The following is a 24,548-nucleotide window of genomic DNA, read 5'->3' as shown; positions in this document are numbered from 1 at the left end:
AGTCATTCCAAAACTGGTTGACTCAGATCAGACAGGATTTATACAGTGCAGGTGTGCACAAATGAACATTAGAAGAACTTACAGACAGATCATGACAACTCCAGGACTAGAATAGTGGCATCATTGAATACAAAAAAGCATTTGACTCTGTAGAGTGGGCATATTTGTTTCGCCTCCTGGAGTCATTCGGTTTTGGACCCGTCTTTATCTTTATCATGGGTGAAATTATTATACACAGATCCGTTGGTCCACTACGGCTATGGTATTATTTCAGACCCATTCCCTGTGTTTAGGGGGACCAGGCAGGGGTGCTCGCTTTCACCCCTCCTGTTTGCCCTGTCCATAGAGCCCCTGGCGGTAAAGTTAAGATCCATCCCTACATTAACCAGGTTGAGAGTCGGGGGGTTTGAAGAACGAGTGTCTCTCTATTCAGATGACATGCTGCTGTACCCTGCAGGATCCGGGGCCCTCACATTTAGGAGCTTTTCAATTGATACGGGAATTTGGATACTGCTCTGGTTTTAGAATAAATTGGGAAAAATCGTTTCTTTTTCCCATTGATACATAAGTGGTAGTCCCTGTGGACTGCCCCATCCCAGTGTGCTCTTCCTTTAGGTACCTTGGGATTGAGGTGCAACTTCCTATCTCAGGTTTTTTGGAAGCCAATTTGTCGCCAATTGTCAGGGGGGTTTCGAGAGAAGGTACAGAGATGGCAGAATTTGCCAATTACGTTGCTGGGACTAATACATTTCTATAAGATGATTTTACTTACCAAATTTCTGTACATCCTCTCCAATTCCCCAGTGTTTGTGACAAACATATTGACTCTATTATTGTTCGTTTTTTTATGGGGATCACAAGCCCCTAGCCTATCTCTGGCGATCCTGAAGTTACCTATCACAAAGGGGGGAATGGCCCTCCCGGACGTTCCTATTTTGTTGCCTCACAATTATCTTTCTTACACTGGCGACTCTTCCCCCAGACTCTCAAATACCACTACTTTGATGGAGGCAGCGGTTGCCACCTCACAAGAAACCCTGCAAAACAGGGTGTATAGGAGGGGGGTCTAAAGGTGGGATCAGTCATGGCACTACCAGGGAAAATATTCCACCTTTGTTCCTAGTGGAGAAAAGATGAGCCGTTATGGCTATCTCCAAATAACCCCATATGGTGTAACAGATCTTTGGGGAAATTTCTTAAGTTACCAGATGGGCAGGTAACCTGGGTTAAGTATGACATAAAATATCTACACCATATACAGTGCCTTGCGAAAGTATTCGGCCCCCTTGAACTTTTCAACCTTTTGCCACATGTCAGGCTTCAAACATAAAGATATAAAAAAAAAAATTTTTGTGAAGAATCACCAAGTGGGACACAATTGTGAAGTGGAACGAAATCTATTGGATTTTTGAAACTTTTTTAACTAATAAAAAAATGAAAAGTGGGGCATGCAAAATTATTCGGCCCCCTTGCGTTAATACTTTGTAGAGCCATCTTTTGCTGTGATTACAGCTGCAGGTCGCTTGGGGTATGTCTCTATCAGTTTTGCACATCGAGAGACTGAAATTCTTGCCCATTCTTCCTTGCAAAACAGCTGGAGCTCAGTGAGATTGGATGGAGAGCGTTTGTGAACAGCAGTTTTCAGCTCTTTCCACAGATTCTCGATTGGATTCAGGTCTGGACTTTGACTTGGCCATTCTAACACCTGGATACATTTATTTGTGAACCATTCCTTTGTAGATTTTGCTGTATGTTTGGGATCATTGTCTTGTTGGAAGATAAATCTCTGTCCCAGTTTCAGGTCTTTTGCAGACTCCAACAGGTTTTCATCCAGAATGGTCCTGTATTTGGCTGCATCCATCTTCCCCTCAATTTTAACCATCTTCCCTGTCCCTGCTGAAGAAAAGCAGGCCCAAACCATGATGCTGCCACCACCATGTTTGACAGTGGGGATGGTGTGTTGACGGTGATGAGCTGTGTTGCTTTTACGCCAAACATATCGTTTTGCATTGTGGGCAAAAAGTTCGATTTTGGTTTCATCTGACCAGAGCACCTTCTTCCACATGTTTGGTGTGTCTCCCAGGTGGCTTGTGGCAAACTTTAGACGAGACTTTTTATGCATATCTTTGAGAAATGTCTTTCTTCTTGCCACTCTTCCATAAAGGCCAGATTTGTGCAGCGTACGACTGATTGTTGTCCTATGGACAGACTCTCCCACCTCAGCTGTAGTTCTCTGCAGTTCATCCAGAGTGATCATGGGCCTCTTGGCTGCATCTCTGATCAGTCTTCTCCTTGTCTGAGATGAAAGTTTAGAGGGACAGCCAGGTCTTGGTAGATTTGCAGTGGTCTGATACTCCTTCCATTTCAAAATGATCGCTTGCACAGTGCTTCTTACGATGTTTAAAGCTTGGGAAATCTTTTTGTATCCAAATCCGGCTTTAAACTTCTCCACAACAGTATTACGGACTTGCCTGGTGTGTTCCTTGGTCTTCATGATGCTCTCTGCGCTTTCAACAGAACCCTGAGACTATCACAGAGCAGGTGCATTTATAGAGAGACTTGATTACACACAGGTGGATTCTATTTATCACCATCAGTCATTTAGGACAACATTGGATCATTCAGAGATCCTCGCTGAACTTCTGGAGTGAGTTTGCTGCACTGAAAGTAAAGGGGCCGAATAATTTTGCACGCACCACTTTTCAGTTTTTTATTTGCTAAAAAAGTTTAAAATATCCAATAGATTTCGTTCCACTTCACAATTGTGTCCCACTTGTTGGTGATTCTTCACAAAAAAATAAAAATTTTATATCTTTATGTTTGAAGCCTGAAATGTGGCAAAAGATTGAAAAGTTCAAGGGGGGCGAATACTTTCACAAGGCACTGTAGATATTATATATATATATATATATACACACACACACACACACACACACAGACACGATGCCTTGCAAAAGTATTCACCCCCTTGGCTTTTTACCTATTTTGCTACATTACAGCCTTTAGTTCAATGTTTTTTTTAATCTGAATTAAATATATGATGGATCAGAACACAATAGTCTAAGTTGATAAAGTAAAATTAGAAAAATATATACATAAAACTATTTTTCAGAAATAAAAAACTGATAATTGGCATGTGCGTATGCATTCACCCCTTTGTTATGAAGTCCATAAAAAGCTCTGGTGCAACTAATTACCTTCAGAAGTCACATAATTAAGTGAAATTATGTCCACCTGTGTGCTAAGTGTCGCATGATCTGTCATTACATATACACACCTTTTTGAAAGACCCCAGAGGCTGCAACACCTAAGCAAGAAGCAACACTAACCAAACAATACCGCAAAGACTAAGAAACTCTCCAAACAAGTAAGGGACAGTGTTGTTGAGAAGTCCAATTCAGGGTTAGGTTATAAAAAAAATTCTAATCTTTGATGATCCCTAGGAGCACCATCAAATTTATCATAACCAAATGGAAAGAATATGGCACAACAGCAAACCTGCCAAGAGATGGCTGCACACCAAACCTCATGGACCAGGCAAGGAGGGCATTAATCAGAGAGGCAGCACAGAGACCTAAGGTAACCCTGGAGGAGCTGCAGAGTGCCACAGAAAAGATTGGAGTCTCTGTACATAGCAAAAGAATAAGCCATACGCTCCATAGAGTTGGGCTTTATGGCAGAGTGGCCAGAAGAAAGCCATTGCTTTAAGCAAAAAACAAAATGGCACGTTTTGATTTTGCGAAAAGGCATGTGGGAGACTCCCAAAATGTATGGAGGAAGGTGCTCTGGTCTGATGAGACTACTTTTTGGCCATCAAAGAAAACTCTGTCTGGCGCAAACCCACCACATCACATCGCCCAAAGAACACCATCCCCACAGTGAAACATGGTGGTGACAGCTTCATGCTGTGGCAATGTTTTTCAGCAGTTGGGGCTGGGAAACTGGTTAGAGTTGAGAGAAAGATGGATGGTGCTAAATACAGGTATATTTTTAAGCAAAACCTGTACCACTCTGTGTGTGATTTGAGGCTAGGACGGAGGTTCACCTTCCAGCAGGACAATGACCCCAAACACACTGCTAAAATAACACTTGAGTGGTTTAAGGGGAAACATGTTATGCCGTGTACACACGGTCGGACTTTCTGGCAGAAAAGGTCAGACATAATCATTCCATCGGATATTCCAATCGAGTGTGGGCTTCAGCTGACTTTTTCTTTTGAAAATTCTGATGGACCTAGAAATAGAACATGTTTTAAATCTTTCCGACGGACCAGGGCCCCGACAGTCCCTGAGGGGACACGCGACTGGCTTACTTCCCTACATATAACGCAAAACAACTTTTCCTCTTATCTCAAATCCATTGTCCACTCACTGAATTCGAACATCTCAGCTCCCTACAAGAACTTCCCAGACATCTACTTTGCCACATTTATAGTTTGATTTAGGCCCTCACTCAGGATGACATGCCCACTTACATGAGGATGTGGGCGGCAGACCTTGGAAAAACTCTCTTCAGAGTGGAATGGCAGACTGCGTGCCACTTCACACATAAGTCCTCCATCTCCTGCTACTCACAAGAGAAAAACATCAAGATCATGTCCAGATGGTACAGGGACCCGCTACGCTACATAAAATCTTCCTGTCTACCTCGCCCCCTCCTGCTGGCGATGCAATGAAGCCACAGGCACTTATCATCATATCTGGTGGGAGTGTGAACGGATATGACCCTTCTGGAAGCAGGTATTTCAGGCTTATAATAACATATATGAGGAATCTTTACAACTAACCCTTGAGATAGCTCTCCTCTCCATGTTACCGGGATCAATAGCATCTCAGAAATGCTTTTTGCGATCTCTTTTATGCTTTTTGCTATCAGCAGCCCGACAACTGATAACCCTTTTCTGGAAAACAACCACTGCCCTCCCATTATCCCTTTGGGTCTCTACAGTAAATGACATCATGAGAATGGAGGAAAGCACTGGACAACACTTTTGACAAATTTTAAGTTCTGTGGTCAGTCTGGCTACGCTTCTCTTCCTCAGATATCCTGGTTGACAAGCTCCCTGTTCCTCCGAGCCCAGTCCCGCCACCTCCATGAACTGTCCCTAAAGATATAGGGATTCCCTTCATTTACCAAGTTACTGTCTTTCTATCCCAGCAGGACCCCCCCCCCCCCTCCATTTCTCCCCTCTCCAACCCTCTCTGCCTTTATCTTTCTTCCCCCTTTCTCTTTACCTCCTGACCTACTATGCTTTGACATAAATTGAACCCAAGCTGCAGGCACTTGGCATGCTCGTTACTGCTCTCTTATAAGTGATATGTATTTCTGTTGTACTGTTTATTCTACCAATAAAAACATTTTCAACTCTAAATCTTTTCAACTGAATCAATTTCTATCGGGAAAACCGTTTGTCTGTATGCTATTCTGACGGACCAAAAATGAAACAAGGGCAGCTATTGGCTATTTAACTTCCTTTTTCAAGTCCTGTCGTACGTGTTGTATGTCACCACGTTCTAAACGATCAGACTTTGGTGTAATCGCATGTACGCAAGTCCGTTTCAGCAGAACTCCATCAGAAAAAAAGTCAGAGTTTATTCTGACGGAAAAAACGGTTGTGTGTACGTGGCATAAATTTGTTGGAATGGCTTAGTCAAAGCCCAGACCTCATTCCAATAGAAAATCTGTGGTCAAACTTAAAGATTGCTGTTCACAAGCACAAACCACCCAACTTGAAGGAGCTGGAGCAGTTTTGCGAGAAGGAATGGGCACGAATCTCAGTGGTAAGATGTGGCAAGCTCATAGAGACTTATCCAAAGCAATTGGGAGCTGTGATAGCCGCAAAAGGTGGCTCTACAATGTATTAACTTTAGTGGGGCGAATAGTTATGCACATTGACTTTTTCTGTTATTTTGTCCTATTTGTTTGCTTCACAATAAAAAAAAAAAATATATATATATATATATATATATATATATATATATATATATATATATATATATATATATATCTCTTCAAAGTTGTGGGCATGTTCTGTAAATTTAATTATGCAAATCCTCAAACAATCCATGTTAATTCCAGGGTGTGAGGCAACAAAACACGAAAAATGCCAAGGGGGTGAGTAGGCACTGTATATATATCTATATATAGATATATATATAAAAAATCTCAAAAAAGTGAGTACACCCCTCACTATTTTGTAAATATATTATTTAATCTTTTCATGTGGCAACACTGAAGAAATTACACTTTGCTACAACGTAATGTAGTGAGTGTACAGCTTGTATAACAGTGTAAATTTGCTGTTCCCTCAAAATAAGTCAACACACAGCCATTAATGTCTAAACCGCTGGCAACAAAAGTGAGTACACCCCTAAGCGAAAATGTCCAAATTAGGCCCAATTTTCCAGCACTGACTCTCTTGGGCGTGGAGTTCACCAGAGCTTCACAGATTGCCACTGGAATCCTTTTCCACTCCTCCATGACAACATGACGGATTTGGTGGATGTGGGTGCTTCTCCACCTTCTGTTTGAGGATTCCCCATAGATGCTCAATATGGTTTAGGTCTGGAGACATGCTTGGCCAGTCTATTACCTTTATTCTCAGCTTTTTTTATCAAGGCAGTGGTCATCTTGGAGGTGTTTTTGGGGTCATTATATTGTTGGAATACTGACAGTGGCGGTAAGGGGTGGTACATTTTGAAGCACCTGATTAGAGTCAGAGGCTCTAGTAGGCTTCAAATAGGGTGGGCTTGGAGCGCAGAGAGTGTTGGGGGTGGGTTTGGGGATGCTACCAGAGCCACGAGCCCCATGAGTGGGGGGTTCAGTGGGCACAGTGGCTGCATATACTGGGCACAAGTGGCTGCATTAGACAGGCACATGTAGCTGCATATGATGGGCACAAGTGGCTGCATATACTGGGCAGCAATGGCTGCATATACTGGGTAGCAATGGCTGCATATACTGGGCAGAAATGGCTGCATATACTGGGCACCAGTGGCTGCATTTGATGGGCACAGTGGCTGCATTTGATGGGCACAAGTGGCTGCATATACTGGGCACAAGTGGCTGCATTTGATGGGCACAAATGGCTGCATATGACAAGCACAAGTGGCTGCATTTGATGGGCAGAAATGGCTGCATATACTGGGCACAAGTGGCTGCATTTGATGGGCACAAATGGCTGCATAGGATGGGCACAAGTGGCTGCATTTGATGGGCACAAATGGCTGCATATGATGGGCACAAGTGGCTGCATTTGATGGGCACAAGTGGCTGCATATACTGGATACAAGTGGCTGCATTTGATGGGCACAAGTGGCTGCATTTGATGGGCACAAATGTCTGCATTTGATGGGTACAGTGGCTGCAAATGATGGGCACATTGACTGTATTTGGTGGGCACAGTGGCTGCATGTGCTGGGCACAGTGGCTGTATTTGGTGGGCACAGTGGCTGCACATGATAGGCACAGTGACTGTATTTGGTGGGCACAGTGGCTGCACATGATAGGCACAGTGACTGTATTTGGTGGGCACAGTGGCGACACATGATAAGCACAGTGACTGTATGTGGTGGGCACAATGGCTGCATATGCTGAGCACAGTGGCTGCATATACTGGGCACAAGTGGCTGCATTTGACAGGCACAAATGGCTGCATATGATGGGCACAAGTGGCTGCATTTGATGGGCACAAGTGGCTGCATATACTGGGCACAAGTGGCTGCATTTGACGGGCACAATTAGCTGCATTTGATGGGCACAAGTGGCTGCATATACTGAGCACAAATGGCTGCATATACTGGGCCCAATGGCTGCATATGATGGGCATGGTGACTGTATTTGGTGGGTACAGTGGCTGCATATGATGGACACAGTGGCTGTATTTGGTGGGCATAGTGGCTGCATTTGATGGGCACAGTGGCTATATATGATGGGCTCAGTGGCTGCATTTGATGGCACAGTGGCTGCATTTTCTGGGCACAGTGGCTGCATTTGATGGCACAGTGGCTGCATTTTCTGGGCACAGTGTCTGCATTTGATGGCACAATGGCTGCATTTGATGGGCAAAGTGACTTAATTTGATAGGCACAGTGAGGTTGCAATTGATATTTTTTTTAAAGTATTTTTCAGAATGTTTGAGTTTGTTTGCGCCCCCCCCCCCCCCCCCCAAAAAAAAAATTGAGCACCAGCTACCACTGCCTGTGGCCCAGTCTTCTGAGGGAGGGGATCATGCTCTGCTTCAGTATGTTACAGTACATGTATGCATTCATGGTTCCCTCAATGAATTGTAGCTCCCCAGTGCCGGCAACACTCATGCAGCCCCAGACCATGACACGCCCACCCCCATGCTTTACAGCAGGCAAGATACACTTGTCTTTGTACTCCTCACCTGGTGGCTGCAACACACGCTTAACACCATCTGAACCAAATAAGTTTATCTTGGTCTCATGAGGCCGCGTACACACGCGCGGACTGTTCGCCCAACTTTGTCCGTCAAACAGTTTCGGCAAACAGTCCGCTCAAAATTAGCATGGACGGACATGGCCACACACGACGGACGAACAGTTTGCTGAAACCGTGCGCGATGACGTGAACAGCACGTACGACGGGACGAAAAATACGACGTCCTATACACTGCATTATAACTTTCGGCGTGTAAATCCTTTCTGAGCATGCACGGAACTTAGTTTGACGAACAAGCCTACACACGAGCGGACTGTTCGCTGAAACAAGGTTTCAGCGGACAGTTTTTCGGAAATTCCGTAAAACCTTGTTCGTCAAACTGTCCGCTGAAACTGTCCGCTGAAAGCCCACACACGAGCGGACTGTCCGCCCAAACACTGTTCAGCGGACAAAGTTGGGCGAACAGTCCGCCCGTGTGTACGCGGCCTCAGACCATAGGACATGGTTCCAGTAATCCATGTCCTTAACTGGAAAAAAATTTGCTTAAATATAAAACAAATAAAGTGATATAAACTGAAAAAATTCTCCAAGTGGCTCAATAGCAAAGCTAATAATAATACCAGAGTGATGCATGAAACATAAAATTAAATAAAAAAGTTAATACTGAAAATGTCCAATTGTTTATAAGGTAACAATAATTGAATGTTCCACCAGATGGTTAACTATCAAACAGTGTTCAAATGAAGGGTCCTTAGCGCTCTATTCAATAGTGACATAACCCAAGAAGTAGTGACAGGGTATGAAAGAAAAGGTCCTCCACCACTGAAAATGCTGCCGCTTACCAGATTGATAGATCTCTTGTTAAGGAGATCGCAAAAGGAAGTAGAGAGGAGACATTGCTGGTAGTGGCAGCAGAGAAGATCTAGAGTTCTAGAGTTTTCCTCCTGTGAAATCTGGAGATCATATGACCATCACATTGCTTCCTGATAGAATAGAGAAATAAAAAGAAGATTCTGGACATCCCCAGAGAGATCATCGAGGAGAGAGACCCAGGGCTGGGGAAAGAGCCACAGGCTTTTGCGATCTTAACAAGAGATCTATCAAACTGGTAAGCGGCAGCATTTTCGGTGGTGGAGGATCGTTGCATCACTGTGGTATTATTATTAGCTTTGCTATTGAGCTACTTGGAGAATTTTCTCAGTTTATATCACTTTATTTGTTATTATTCAAGTTTTTCAGCGCAGCTAATTTTTTCCAGTTTTGTATATTGTGTTTGTCTAACATGTTTGGTTGCAGCAGGTTTAATTTTTGTTTTGATTATTGACACGTCAAGAGTGATATTAGGACAGCGCAGTATTACACACTTTTTATTCCATGTCCTTAGTCTGCTTATCTTCGTCAAGCTGTATGCAGGCTTTCTTGTGCATCATCTTTAGAAGAGGCTTCCTTCTGGGATGACAGCCATGCAGATCAATTTGATGCAGTGTGCGGTGTATGGTCTGAACACTAACAGACTGACCCCCTACCCTTCAACCTCTGCAGCAATGCTGGCAGCACTTATACGTCTATTTCCCGAAGACAACCTCTGGCTATGACGCTGAGCATGTGCACTCAACTTCTTTGGTCTCAACCATGGCGAGGCCTGTTCTGAGTGGAACCTGTCCTGTTAAACCGCTGTATGGTCTTGGCCACCGTGCTGCAGCTCAGTTTCAGGGTCTTGGCAATCTTCTTACAGCCTAGGCCATTATGTAAAGCAACAATTCTTTTTTTCAGATCCTCTAAGAGTTCTTTGCCATGAGGTACCATGTTGAACTTCCAGTGAGCAGTATGAGAGAGTGAGAGCGATAACACCAAATTGAACACACCTGCTCCCCATTCACACCTGAGAGACCTTGTAACACTAACGAGTCTCATGATACCAATTTGGACACATTCTTTAGGGGTGTACTCACTTTTGTTGCCAGCAGTTTAGACAATAATGGCTGTGTGTCGAGTTATTTTGAGGGGACAGCAAATTTGCACTGTTATACAAGCTGTTCACTCACTACTTTACATTGTAGGAAAGTGTAATTTCTTCAGTGTTGTCACATGAAAAGATAGAATAAAATATTTACACAAATGTGAGGGGTGTACTCACTTTTGTGAGATACTGTATATGTATATGTATGTATGTGTAATATATATATATATATATATATATATATATATATATATATATATATATATATATATATATATATATATAACATTTTTAAATAATTTATTTATTTATTTTCCTACCATTGGTTAAACTAGATGGACCTGTGTCTTTTTTCAGCCAGACTAACTATGTAACTATATACTGTAGCATAGAGAGGCAAGCTGTATAGTAGAGAATGGGGAGGTGAAAGAATGAAAAAAAAATAAAAAATGAATGTCTTTACTGCTGCTGAATTGATTTCTGTTTTGCTCTGAAACTATTAAATGACTGACAGATTTGTTTGTTTATCTTTTCTCCCCTTCCCCTGTTGTAAGAGGAAGGGGCGGGCTCTCAGGTATAAATACTACACTGTTTAAATCAGTGATCGCGGTGTTTGTTCTCTCTATGAATTGGCCGCAGCCACATGGTTCTGTGTGCAGGCACCTCCTGTAAATCTATTAGGCCCCAGTGGGTGCACAGACACAGCCGCTCATCCTAATTTGACAGATGTGTGGGTGAAAGGCCCTGAACACTGCATTTGTGGCTGCTTACATGTCCCCCACCCACCTTCACGCCTGTAAAATTAGAATGAGTCCATATAGCCCTTGCGCCCTCTAATGCCCCATACACACAATCAGATTTTTAGACAACAAAACTGTGGATTTTTGTTCAAAGGATGTTGGCTCAAACCTGTCTTGCATACACACGGTCACACAAATGTTGCCTAAAAATTCCAAACGTGCAAACGCGGTGATGTACAACATGTACGACGAGCCTCTTATAGGTTGTTTAGCCCCTTATAGGTTGCCGTTTGATAATGATGGGGAGTGGCTGAGGTTTTTGGGTAGCAAAGAGTGTTGGGATCTTTCACGGGGATTGTCTGTTATGTCATTACAGATGGAGGTTAAACATGCCCGTCTGGATTCTAGGGCATTCTTATGTTTTTTGGGGAGCCAGGAGAATGGATGTCAGGCCGGATGGCAGGCAAATGGGGATTTCTCAGAGGGAAACGTGCAATCCCGGGGATGGGCTGGAGCAGAGTTGTGCCTGAAGTACAGCAGTATGCCAGCCTTGACCGGCCACCAGGTGCGCTGGTGCTACATGTGGGAGGGAATGACTTGGGGGTCAGGTCTACCAGGGACTTGGTCTCTGATGTGAAGGGCGATTTTTTGTTGCTGCGGAGGATTTTTCCGGGGATGTTATTGGTTTGGTCCGACGTAGTAGCACAGACCTTCTGGCGGATGGCGCGTTCGTTTTTTAGGATCAAAAAAGATAAGGCAGTGGGTCGGTTCATCAATCGTAATGGGGGTTTAGTGATTCGGCACATGGAGTTGGAGAAAAATGCGGGGATGTACCTGCAGGGGGTGAAAACTGATGTGATGTAATGGTGAGGGGCTCATAGGTGGTATGTGCCCCCTTTCGGTGTATTCCAGCGGAAGGGTAGGCTGGAATACGGGAATGGTTGCACTGTGGGAAAGGGGGTTGTCTCCGGGCTGATAAACGGCCGGAGGCCTGTTATGGTAAAGTTGGTCCAGCAGTGTACTGGTGGAAAGTGTTTAAGTGGAAAAGGTGAAGTTCGGGGTGCCGTCAAAGACCAACAGACTGGGAGTATAATACTGTTGAAATAAGGTTGTATATATGTTAATTGAGGTTGATTTTATATTGGATTAAATATTTGTTAATAAAAGGCTGCTATTGCCAGTTACACTCCAAAACTCCTGTGTTGCCTATTTATTTGGAAAAGAAGGTAACGTAAAAGGGAAAGGTGAAAAAGTTGGTTTTTGGTAAAAGGATGTATAGGTGAAATGAGGATATCTTGGATACATTGGTCAAGATACGCTCAGCATCTTTCCAAATAACTGTTCTCCTTTATTATGAGACGCATTTGAAGGTTTTTATACACATTATTATGTAGGTATCACATTAATATTACAATTGTACGTTTATGGTAACAAGGGGAGTTACATAGGCAGGCTAATTCTAATCAGGACTCGAAAGAATGCAAAACGTACTGAAAACATTATTAGTGCTGTCTGCATAGCGAGGGTACTGTGCAATACATATAAAATGGAATACAATTATGTACAGAACTTACAAATTTCCATTACAGTATGGAATCACCTTAAGTATACAAATGAAAAAAGGCAAGCCTCGCTCTGAGATCCGAGATCCCAACACAGAAGCAGGAAAGCAAAGCCTCGTCTTGAGCTCCGAGATCCTAGCACAGAAACCAAGCCTCCTATTTGTCATACAGGGCAAGCCTCCCTCTGAGAGTAAACTAGACCCTTCACATTTTATATATTTTAACTCCTCTTGGGCCACACTAGCATATGGCGCCAGTAATGAGTAAACATATATACTAAGAGAATAAAAATAAGGTGCAAGAAATGCTGCGTACACACGATCGGACTATCTGGTGGACTTTGTCCGGCGGACAAAACGCCGGACTTTGAAGCGGAGGCCCGCTGGACTTTCCGAATGAGCGGACCTGCACACACACGACTGGACTTTTCCAGTAGACTAGGTGTGGCGGACAAACCTCCAGACTATGGCGGGAGTCCGCTGGACCTTTGAAATGAACAGACTTGCCCACACACGGAGGAAAGTCCGTTCATCCGCTAGTAAAAGAGCAGAGGATAGTGGAGGAGTCCGGCGAGAAGACCCCCCAAGACGGAAGACCACCGGAGCTGTGCAATAAATTATTTTAAAAACATGTGTTGTGTTTTTTTCTTTACACTTTTTTCCCCAGGTGAATGGGTAGGGGTACATGGTACCCCAATACTCATTCACATAGGGTGGGGGGCCGGTATCTGGGGGCCCCCTTATTAAACCCCCCCATGTTGAGGGCATGCGGCCTGGTACGGCTCAGGAAGGGGGACGCTCATTTGTCCCCACCCCCTTTCCTGACCGGCCGGGCTGTGTGCTCGGATAAGGGTCTGATATGGACTTTGGGGGGACCCCCGCATCGTTTTTTTTGGCGTAGGGCTTCCCCTTTAAGTCCACACCAGGTGACGGGGCCAGTGAGTTGTCAACCGAAGGCGGCGACATTGACTTCCTTCGCTAGTCCCATCTACCTGGAGCCACGTCAAAATGAACGGACTTTCCTCCGTGTGCGGGCAAGTCTGTTCATTTCAAAAGTCCGTCGGACTAGCGCACAGACGGCCGGCGGACAATTTTGACTTAAATCTTCTTTCTAAGTCCGCCGGACTTTTGGAAAGAAAAAGTCCACCGGAGCCCACACACAGGCGGATTGTCCGGCGGACTCTGGTCCACTGGACCAAGTCCGCCGGATAGTCTGATCGCGTGTACGCGGCAAAAGAAACAAAAAACACCAGGACAGCATCAGGGATCCATACATGGATACTCTAGTGCTGACCTCTATAGGCCACCCACAGGTTGTGCCCTGAAACTACTCTATTGTGTCACTCATTGGGAAACCGGACGTTTCCACAAAAAACAAAAAACAGGCAGGAGACACACTGATACTGGCTCCACTTAAAAATCCACCTAAATCATGGATCTGCAAACACAATAAATGCGTTGCTCAGCACTTTACTATATAAAACATATACATAAAAAAAGGAGCTTATTTATTCACAAGCATGCTCAAAAAGATAAAAATTGTAAAAAAGTTATGTATATAAAGAATGTATATGTATAAAACACACATACATTCAAAAAAAACATTAACCATTCTGTCTGCTCTTATATGATAACAAGGTCCAGGTTATTCCCAGAAGTGCACATGACATATGTATTTGATATATACATTACATTAATAAAACAATCTCTAAGTGCATCTGTAAACAGAGACCAAAAAATATGTAGGAGTTATCATGTCAACATCTACATTGAGGCCTAATGGAAAAAAACAGCCCACCTTGTAGAACCATTTCATCTCAAGTTGTGGAATCCCCCTGACGAGTGAACCCCCTGTCCACGGTGAGGTATACCTATCGATACCCAAACAAATAGTGTTTCTAGGGTCTTTGTTATGTACCAACGCATAATGTTTTGAAACAGAATGCTTCAGAAAGCCATTCCTAATATTATTAATATGCTCATTGAGTCTAACGTGCAATGCCCTTTTGGTCCTGCCCACATACTGGAGTCTGTTTGTTTTATTTTTTTATTTTACCTTATTCATTTCATTTGCAAGCGCGGTTTTTCCTCCTATTAACAATACAGCAGAGTCATTTTTGAAACTTTATATGGACATTCTTTGTTGTTTTTTCAATTATTATTATCCACTGGCAGGACGGTAAAAAATGTCCTGCTAGCAGCATCTTTGGAGCAGTGAAGAAGCAGTGTATACACTGCTCCTTCACTGCTCCTGCCCATTGAAATCAGTAGGGCAACGCGGCTATACCGCCGGCATAGCGTCGCTGCAGCAGCGCTTTGCAGTGGTTTTAACCCTTTCTCGGCTGCTAGCAGCCAAATAGCATCGTAAAATTGTCGGTAAAGCGCCGCTAAATATAGTGGAGTTTTACCACCGATGCCGCCCCCGCCCCAGGGTGAAAGGAGTCTAAATAATCTGCTCAGCACAACCCACTGGTGTTTTAGCTGAGTTTTAGCTTGTACGCTCTCACGAGCATGGCGCTTCTAACCCTCCTGTCTTGAATTGTATTCTAACTAAATTGTTGCCACTATTTAAATCCATAATAATTATAATAAAATAAAAATAATTTCAAAACTTTTCAATTCATTAGGATTACACTTGTAAAACCACTGTGCGTTTTCTGCCTTTCCATACTAAGCAGTACAAGTGTGATCTCCATAACTGTTCCAGTTGTGGCAAGATAGTTGTAACTTACGTTCTCAGTAGAATTAGCAGACAGTGACTTGATCCAAATGACATCCTGCAGACTGTGGAAAGCTTTTTAATGGAATGCAGATCATCATCAGATAGACATATATTATTGTGTCTAGCTCCAACAGAATACAGTACATATGATTAATGGAGGCTAAAGTATGAAAAAGGATGGGACTAGGCCAGTATCGTTCCTGAAACCTTGGGTTTGCAGACAGTGTTGATGCGGGAAACCCTCCTGCCAGGCCAGTGTCTTCTATAGCAACCGCTAGCAATAATTGCAAGAGAATCTGGCAGGCTGGTTGTACCCAAGTTGATAAATTGATCAACTTGGTACATTTAGCCTGCTCATTATTGGTTCGAATCTCGGCTGAGATTTGAACCGTGTATGGCTGGCCTAACTATATACAGCATCCCCAGAGATAGGTAGGGACAACTTTTTTTAAAGGCAAACAAACAATGCATATGTAACATGATAGAGCAGAACACGATAGAGCAGTTTGGTTGATTCATCAGTAGAAACAAAGTGAGTACTTTTATTCTTATGGAAATATGATGCTCTGCAGTGCAATCATACAATGAAATGTAAGTAAACTTCAATAATGAACTTCTCTTATTTTGCTACATTTGATCTTTTAAATATACATTTGAAGGTGTTGTTTTATTTGTTTATTGTGCAAAATAATACCTGAGGATTAGGGATGAGCAAACCTAGCTGGGTTCAGTTTGAGCTTGGTTCAGCAAGTTTTCAAACTCTGAACTTAGTGCCTAACCCCATTGAAGTCTATAGGAGGCTAAACTAGCTATTTTATGTCCTTTTTCAAGCCTAATATGCAAACTTTTGTCATAAAGGGAACATGGGTAGCTGGATATTGCCAATGGGGCTCATGTATCAATTCTAAAAATATTGTTTTAAATGCTTGAAAGAAGGTCTTGTTTAACCACTTCGCATCCAGGCCAATTCTGACATTTCTCTCCTACATGTAAAATTCATAATTTTTTTGCTAGAAAATTACATAGAACCCCCAAATATTATATATGTTTTTTTTAGCAAAGACCCTAGAGAATACAATGGTGGTCGTTGCAACTTTTTATCTCGCACGGTATTTGCGCAGCAATTTTTCGAACACTTTTTTTCAGAAAAAAAAACTGTTTCATGCTTTAAAAAAAAACAGTAAAGTTAGCCCAATTTTTTGCAGAATGTGAAAGAGGAAGATACGCTGAGTAAATAGATACCCAACATGTCACGCTTCAAAATTGCATGCACTCGTGGAATGGCACCAAACGTTGGTATTTAAAAATCCCCATAGGTGACGCTTTACATTTTTTTACTGGTTACATGTTTTGGGTTACAGAGGAGGTCTAGGGCTAGAATTATTGCTCTCACTCTAACGTTCGCAGCACCACATGTGTGGTTTGAACATCGTTTTCATATGTGGGCGGGACTTACGTATGCGTTCGCTTCTGCGTACGAGCTCGTGGGGACAGGGGTGCTTTAAATTATTTATTTTTTATTGTTAATTAAATTTTTTATTTTTAGTTTGATACTTTAAAAAAAAAAAATTGACTACTTTTATTCCTATTACAAGGAATGTAAACATGCCTTGTAATAGGAATATGGCACGATCGGACCTATTTACAGTGAGATATGGGGTCAATAAGACCCCATATCTCACCTCTAGGCTGGGAAGCCTAAAAAAAAAACCCCCAAAAAAACGACCCTGGCTTCCCAGCCAAAACGGCGCCGTTAAATTGAATGCAGAGGCCAGGGGTGACGTCATAACATCGCGCACGGCCTCCGAATGATCATAGAGACTCCGGGGACGATCTGGTCCGCCAGAAATCTCTATGGTATCATCCGGGGGCTGGCGGATCCTGTGACTGGCTCACCGATGGAAGCGGTGAGTCGGTACAAGCACCGGAGGGCGACGGGAGGGGGGCGTTCCCTCCCGCCGCCCGTAAGAACGATCAAGCAGTGGAACAGCTGCTATGATCATTCTTATGGTGCAGGGAATCGCCGGCTGAAAATGATGATATCTGAATGATGTCTGTGGCCTCAGGCATCATTCAGAAATACCACCACAAAGCCCACGATGTCATATGACGTAGTATGGGCGCCAAGTGGTTAATATGAATGAACACACCCATGCCATGAAAATGTCCCACACACCTGATTATGTTTCTCTGACTTACTCCCACTGCTGAGTGACAAATACATAGTGGCGTGATGTACTGTATACAACAGCTCCAAGGATCTTGGGTGAGGTCAGCGATGTGTCCTGGGTTTAGATTTAGTAGCCAGGGATTTTTTTTGTGAGCACACTGGACAATGCGGGCCAAATAGTTTGCCCAGTCTATGAACAGCAAATGGGCTGGGTTTAATTTGAACCCTAGGAATCCCTACTGTTGCTCATGCCGGAAATTCAGAGCTGGACTGTGTCCAATGCTCATTATGTCTTATGTTACAGTGCCTTGCGAAAGTATTCGGCCCCATTTCAACCTTTTGCCACATTTCAGGCTTCAAACATAAATATATAAAATTTTTATTTTTTTTGTGAAGAATCACCAACAAGTGATACACAATTGTGAAGTGGAATGAAATCTATTGGATAATTTAAACTTTTTTAGCAAATAAAAAACTGAAAAGTGGTGCGTGCAAAATTATTCGACCCCTTTACTTTCAGTGCAGCAAACTCACTCCAGAAGTTCAGCGAGGATCTCTGAATGATCCAATGTTGTCCTAAATGACTGATGGTGATAAATAGAATCCACCTGTGTGTAATCAAGTCTCTGTATAAATGCATCCGCTCTGTGATAGTCTCAGGGTTCTGTTGAAAGTGCAGAGAGCATCATGAAGACCAAGGAACACACCAGGCAGGTCCGTAATACTCTTGTGGAGATGTTTAAAGCCGGATTTGGATACAAAAAGATTTCCCAAGCTTTAAACATCCCAAGGAGCACTGTGCAAGCGATCATTTTGAAATGGAAGGAGTATCAGACCACTGCAAATCTACCAAGACCTTGCCGTCCCTTTAAACTTTCAGCTCAGACAAGGAGAAGACTGATCAGAGATGCAGCCAAGAGGCCCATGATCACTCTGGATGAACTGCAGAGAACTACAGCTGAGGTGGGAGAGTCTGTCCATAGGACAATAATCAGTCGTACACTGCACAAATCTGGCCTTTATGGAAGAGTGGCAAGAAGAAAGGCATTTCTCAAAGATATCTATAAAAAGTCTTGTCTAAAGTTTGCCACAAGCCACCTGGGAGATACACCAAACATGTGGAAGAAGGTGCTCTGGTCAGATGAAACCAAAATCCAACTTTTTGCCCACAATGCAAAACGATATGTTTGGCGTAAAAGCAACACAGCTCATCACCCTCAACACACCATCCCCACTGTCAAACATGGTGGTGGCAGCATCATGGTTTGGGCCTGCTTTTCTTCAGCAGGGACAGGGAAGATGGTTAAAATTGAGGGGAAGATGGATGCAGCCAAATACAGGACCATTCTGGATGAAAACCTGTTGGAGTCTGCAAAAGACCTGGAACTGGGACGGAGGTTTTTCTTCCAACAAGACAATGATCCCAAACATACAGCAAAATCTACAAAGGAATGGTTCACAAATAAACATATCCAGGTGTTAGAATGGCCAAGTCAAAGTCCAGACCTGAATCCAATCGAGAATCTGTGGAAAGAGCTGAAAACTGCTGTTCACAAACGCTCTCCATCCAACCTCACTGAGCTCGAGCTGTTTTGCAAGGAAGAATGGGCAAGAATTTCAGTCTCTCGATGTGCAAAACTGATAGAGACATACCCCAAGCGACTTGCAGCTGTAATCGCAGCAAAAGGTGGCTCTACAAAGTATTAACGCAAGGGGGCCGAATAATTTTGCACGCCCCAATTTTCATTTTTTTATTAGTTAAAAAAGTTTCAAAAATCCAATAGATTTCGTTTCACTTCACAATTGTGTCCCACTTGTTGGTGATTCTTCACAAAAAATAAAAATGTTATATCTTTATGTTTGAAGCCTGAAATGTGGCAAAAGGTTGAAAAGTTCAAGGGGGCTGAATACTTACGCAAGGCACTGTATCTCTGGAGTCCATGTACCCGTTCTAGTTCTTTTCTTGGGGCTACAGAATGATTAGTGCATTTTGTGAACAGTAGCTTCAAGGGTCTGTTTGGGTAGTGTGACTTCCCTTTGGCCTATTTGCAGGGGTTTAGGGGATACTTAGAGAGAAAATAAATAATAAATAAAAAAACACAAATTTTTAAATGTGCCCCGTCCTGCCGAGCTTGCGCAGAAGTGAACGCATGCGTGAGTAGCGCCCGCATATGAAACCGGTGTTCAAACCAAATTTGTGAGGTAGCGCCGCGATCGGTAGAGCAAGAGCAATAATTCTAGCCCTATAGACCTCCTCTGTAACTTAAAACATGCAACCTGTAGAATGTTTTAACGTCGCCTATGGAGATTTTTAAGGGTACCTATGGAGATTTTTAAGGGTAAACGTTTGTCACCATTTCAAGAGCAGGTGCCATTCTGAAGCGTGACATGTTGGGTATCAATTTATTTAACGTTATCTTTCACAAAATAAAAAAAAATGGGCTAACTTTACTGTTGTCTTATTTTTTAATTTTAAAAAAAGTGTATTTTTTCCAGTTTGCTTCTAAGACCGCTGCGCAAATACTGTATGACAGAAAGTATTGCAACGACCGCCATTTTATTCTCTAGGATGTTAAAAAAAAAATGTATAATGTTTGAGGGTTCTAAGTAATTTTCTAGCAAAAAAAACCTGTGTTGTTAAAAACATCTCAAAAAGAGGCTCGGTCCTTAAAGAGGAGGTCCGTTTAAAAAAAAAAAAAAAAAAAGTCAGCAGCTGCAAACACTGCAGCTGCTGACTTAATAAACACACTCACCTGTCCAGGGCGCCCGCGATGTCGGCCGCCCGAGGCCGACCCGTCCCTCGGCTCTCGGGTCCCGGCGCCGCCATTCGTTGTAAGGGAAACAGGCAGTGGAGCCTGATGGCTTCACTGCCCGTTTCCTACTGCGCATGCGCGAGTCCCGCAGCGCTTTCTGAATGGGACGCGCTGTGTTCTGGAACACACAGTTCCCAGAACACAGCGCGACTCATTACCCAGAAGACGCCGCGACGAAGGGAGAAGACACAAGATCTCCGCGGAGGAGGAAGAGGAAGATTAGGAGAAAGTGCCTAGCAACAGGCATTTCTGGTAAGTAAATTTTGGTAAGTTTTTTTTATATTTTTTTGTAATTTTTAATATTTTTTCGTTTTCAGGGTGGCCCTCCACTTTAAGTGGTTAGACGTGTATGCTTTTTCTGTTTCCTTAGGACATGACTTTAGAATGTAATAGTCCGTATTTTAATTGGCTTTATCCTGTCCATAAAAAAATTCATTAAACTTGCTAGCAGTCACTTTTCATGTTTGTAAATGTTTATTGTATAGCTTAGTATCGTTTGCCAATGCAAATTTAAAAGTCAGTACACTAAAAGCAGTTGTTTATCTTGGAGGAGACAAAATTGTCAAATAGTTTAAGTATATAGAGCTGTTACATTCAGGTTCCTGTGAAAATCCAGGTGATGTGTGTCTTCCTATTTATAACTGTAATGCAGTCAGTATACACTGCATATTATAGTATAATGTATGTTCTTTTTTCTGTGTTTTGTCTAGATCTATACTGCAACAATATAATATTAAATTAGCCTGTACTAGTTGGGCTCAGGGCCTTTTTTAGTACTTGCGGCTGTGTTCATACAGCCGTTGTGTGTCCTCATTAAGTAACAGGTGGCTTGAACAATACAAACAAACCTCTCATTCACACTGTATAGGCCCAAGGTAAATTCACCTTTAGAACACGTTACATATTCTAGCCATATTTAGGGTGGAACACGTAACATGCTCCTGCATGTTACAGGAGGTTAATGCCTCCTTTCCCTCCCAACCCCCCCTCCATGTGACAGCCGTTTGTGGATCTTCTCCCCACATCCACTGTCAGAATTTAAACAACGTGACCTTGTGGGGCTCCACTCACACAGCCGTGTCATTCATTCACAGAGTTACATAGTTACATAGTTACATAGTTAGTCAGGTTGAAAAAAGCCCATACAGTTCAACCTTAAAAACAAATAAATAGTTCTGTGAATGAATCAACTACATCTACATTTGCCCTCTGTGGTCGAGAGCTTGTAGTTTTCAATTAACTGCAAGGACACTTCCTGCTATTCTGTAAAACTGTCTGCCTGTATGAGGTAGGGGCAGATACAGTAGCTGTACTGTGTGTCTGCAGGATACAGGCATGACAGGGGGCCCGGGCAGCAGAAGGAAGGGAAACCTGGACCAGAGGGGAGGCGGGGGCCCAATTTACTGGAACTGATCCCCTGTAGCTCCCCCCTGCAGCAGCTAAAAACTGGCAACCTAGAACACTCTCTATCACATGAGAATGAGCAGGGAGACAAAGAGTATCTTTTGATACAGCCTGTGAGTCAGGATGCTGCTTTTCCTTCCTTAACCTGTTTCTGCCAGCCCACCGTCATTTGATGGCAGGATGGTGCGTCTCTCGTTCTGGGCTGACATCATATGACGGTCCAGACATCATATGACGGCGGACCGTTCAAACAGGGCATGGGCACGATCGCGGGCATGCAGCCCTGCACCAAGACACAGCGCGTCACCGACAGGGGTGAACAGCCATTGGGCATGGCTGTTTACCACGTAAATGATGTAATCATGGCTGATCACAAATGGTACTCCCTCCCTAAGACCACGCATGCACGTGATCAGGAGCGCACAGTGTGGTCATGTCAGTTGCGGCGTGTTTCCAGGAACACTGCTCGTCATCGAAAAGGGTAAACAGCCTTGCTGGCGGCTGTTTACCACGTGATCGGCTGTGACCCATTCACAGTCGATCACAAAATGTAAACACAGAGTGGTTACTACCTGTTACCAGCCCTTCCCTCCTCACACACCATTTCCAGTGTGCCAGGAGCAGTGAGTTACCATGTAGTGTCAGTATCTGCACCAACACCACAAAGTAAAGAGAACCTGTCACATCCCCCCTCCCCATTGTAGCTGTCACCCAATAGTCAAGACATAAGTGCCCAGCAGTGCTTATAAAAGTGCACCTGTTACCCATCAGTGCCCATAAAGTGCACCTGTCATCGTAAGAGTCTGTCATCATCGGTGTACCTGTCACCCATCAGTGACCGTCATCCGCGACCCATCCGTGACCCTCATCTGTCACCTATCAGTCCCATAAAGTGCACCGGTCACCATCAGAGACTGCTATCAGTGACCGTCACCTGTCACCCATCAGTGAACGTCACCTGTCACCCATCAGTGACCGTCACCTGCCACCTATCAGTGACCGTCACCCGTCACCTGCCACCCATCAGTGACCGTCACCACATATCTATCACCTGTCAACTATCAGTGAACATCACCTGCCCCCGTCTGTCACTTGTCACACAGCCCACCAGTGACCGTCACCTGCCACCTACAGTCCATCAGAAACATTTCCCAAAGAGTATATACAAGTGAGGTATATTTTCCAGATCCTCTCCATGACTCATGAGAGCAGCGGAGAGTTCTCATCAGATTCAAATGCCAATTTCGATTCTGAATCAAATTCAGCATTTGAGCCAATCGATAGTAGGTGATCAGCAAATTAATCAGAGGAAGAATGGATCCCCCCTAAAAGGGCACGACGCTGGAAACCAGGCAGCCACCAGCAATATACACCAGGATCAAATTCCCAGGCCCAGTACCAGCACTGCCACCAGCGATAGACCCCCCATGGACAAAGGCCCAGTACCAGAGCTGCCGCCAGCGATAGACCCCAAAACCAAAGTCCCACTACCAGTGCTACAGCCAGCGATAGACCCCAAGAACAAAGGCCCAGTACCAGAGCTGCCGCCAGTGATAGACCCCAAAACCAAAGGCCCACTACCTACGCTGCCACCAGCGAAAGACCACAAGAAATGCCCAAGCCCAGTACCATTGCTGCCACAGCATCATGCCAAAATGCCGGCACAAGAGCTTCAAATCCCCCAACTACCAGCACTGGAGTGCCACGTCCACCAAGAGCCAGGGCTGCTACATATCTTCCAGCTGGTCTTGCCAATCCAACAAGGCTGCCTTCTGACTCAGGATCAGCAAGAATTCCCCCTTTCACCGCACAGCCAGGTGTGCAGGCCAATACCCCAAATTTTACAGAAATCGCTTGTTTTTTATTTATTTTTGCTCAACACTTTACTGCAATTCATCGCGGACCAGACCAATTTATATTCCCAGCAGCATATTTCCAACAACCCCCAATCATCATACGCCAACCATTTGAGTGGAAGGATTTGACTCTGGAGGAGTTCATAGTGTTTATGGCCCTCACCATAAACATGGGGCTTACAAAAAAAAATGAAGGACGTGCCTATTGGTCCACCAACCCCATCCACCACATGCCCATTTATTCTGCTGTAATGCCCAGGTCCCGATATGAGATGATTATGCGCTTCCTTCATTTCAACGACAACACCCAGTGCCCTCCCTGCAATCATCCAAATTGTGATAAGTTATGTAAAATTCACTCACTCATCAATTTCTTTTCCCAACAATTTGCAGAATTCTATGTCCCCGATTGACATATATGTGTAGATGAGTCCCTGGTACCCTTTTCAGGCCAGCTAGGAATAAAGCAATACATTCCTAGCAAAAGGGCCAAATACAGAGTGAAATTGTATAAGCTTTGCGAGAGAGTCACAGGATATCTGTATGCTTTCCGCATATCCAAAGGAAGAGATTCCCAGCTCCAGCCCCCTGAGAGCCCAACCTACATGAGCACAACTGGTAAAATTGTAGGGGACCTGGCATAACCACTGCTGAAGAAAGGTTACCACATATACCTGGAAAACTTCTACACCAGCCTGCCTCTTTTCAAACACCTATAGCTCGCAGAAACCCTGGCCTGCGGAACCTCTAGAAAGAATAGGAAGGGCTTCCCACAAGTCATAGTGAATAAAAAACTGCGAAGGGGAGAAAGAGCAACTTTGAGATGTGACAAAGTGCTGGCCTTGAGGTAGAAGGATACCAGGAATGTGTACATGATGTCCACCATCCATGATGACACTACAACTGAAGTTTAGAGAAA

Source organism: Lithobates pipiens, unplaced genomic scaffold, assembly GCF_037356315.1.
Source record: "Lithobates pipiens isolate NorthernLeopardFrog02 unplaced genomic scaffold, aLitPip1_a1.2 Scaffold_13, whole genome shotgun sequence".
NCBI classification, from domain to species: Eukaryota; Metazoa; Chordata; class Amphibia; order Anura; family Ranidae; genus Lithobates; species Lithobates pipiens.
The sequence above is the reverse complement of the archived record's forward strand: the minus strand, read 5'-3'. Positions refer to the sequence as shown.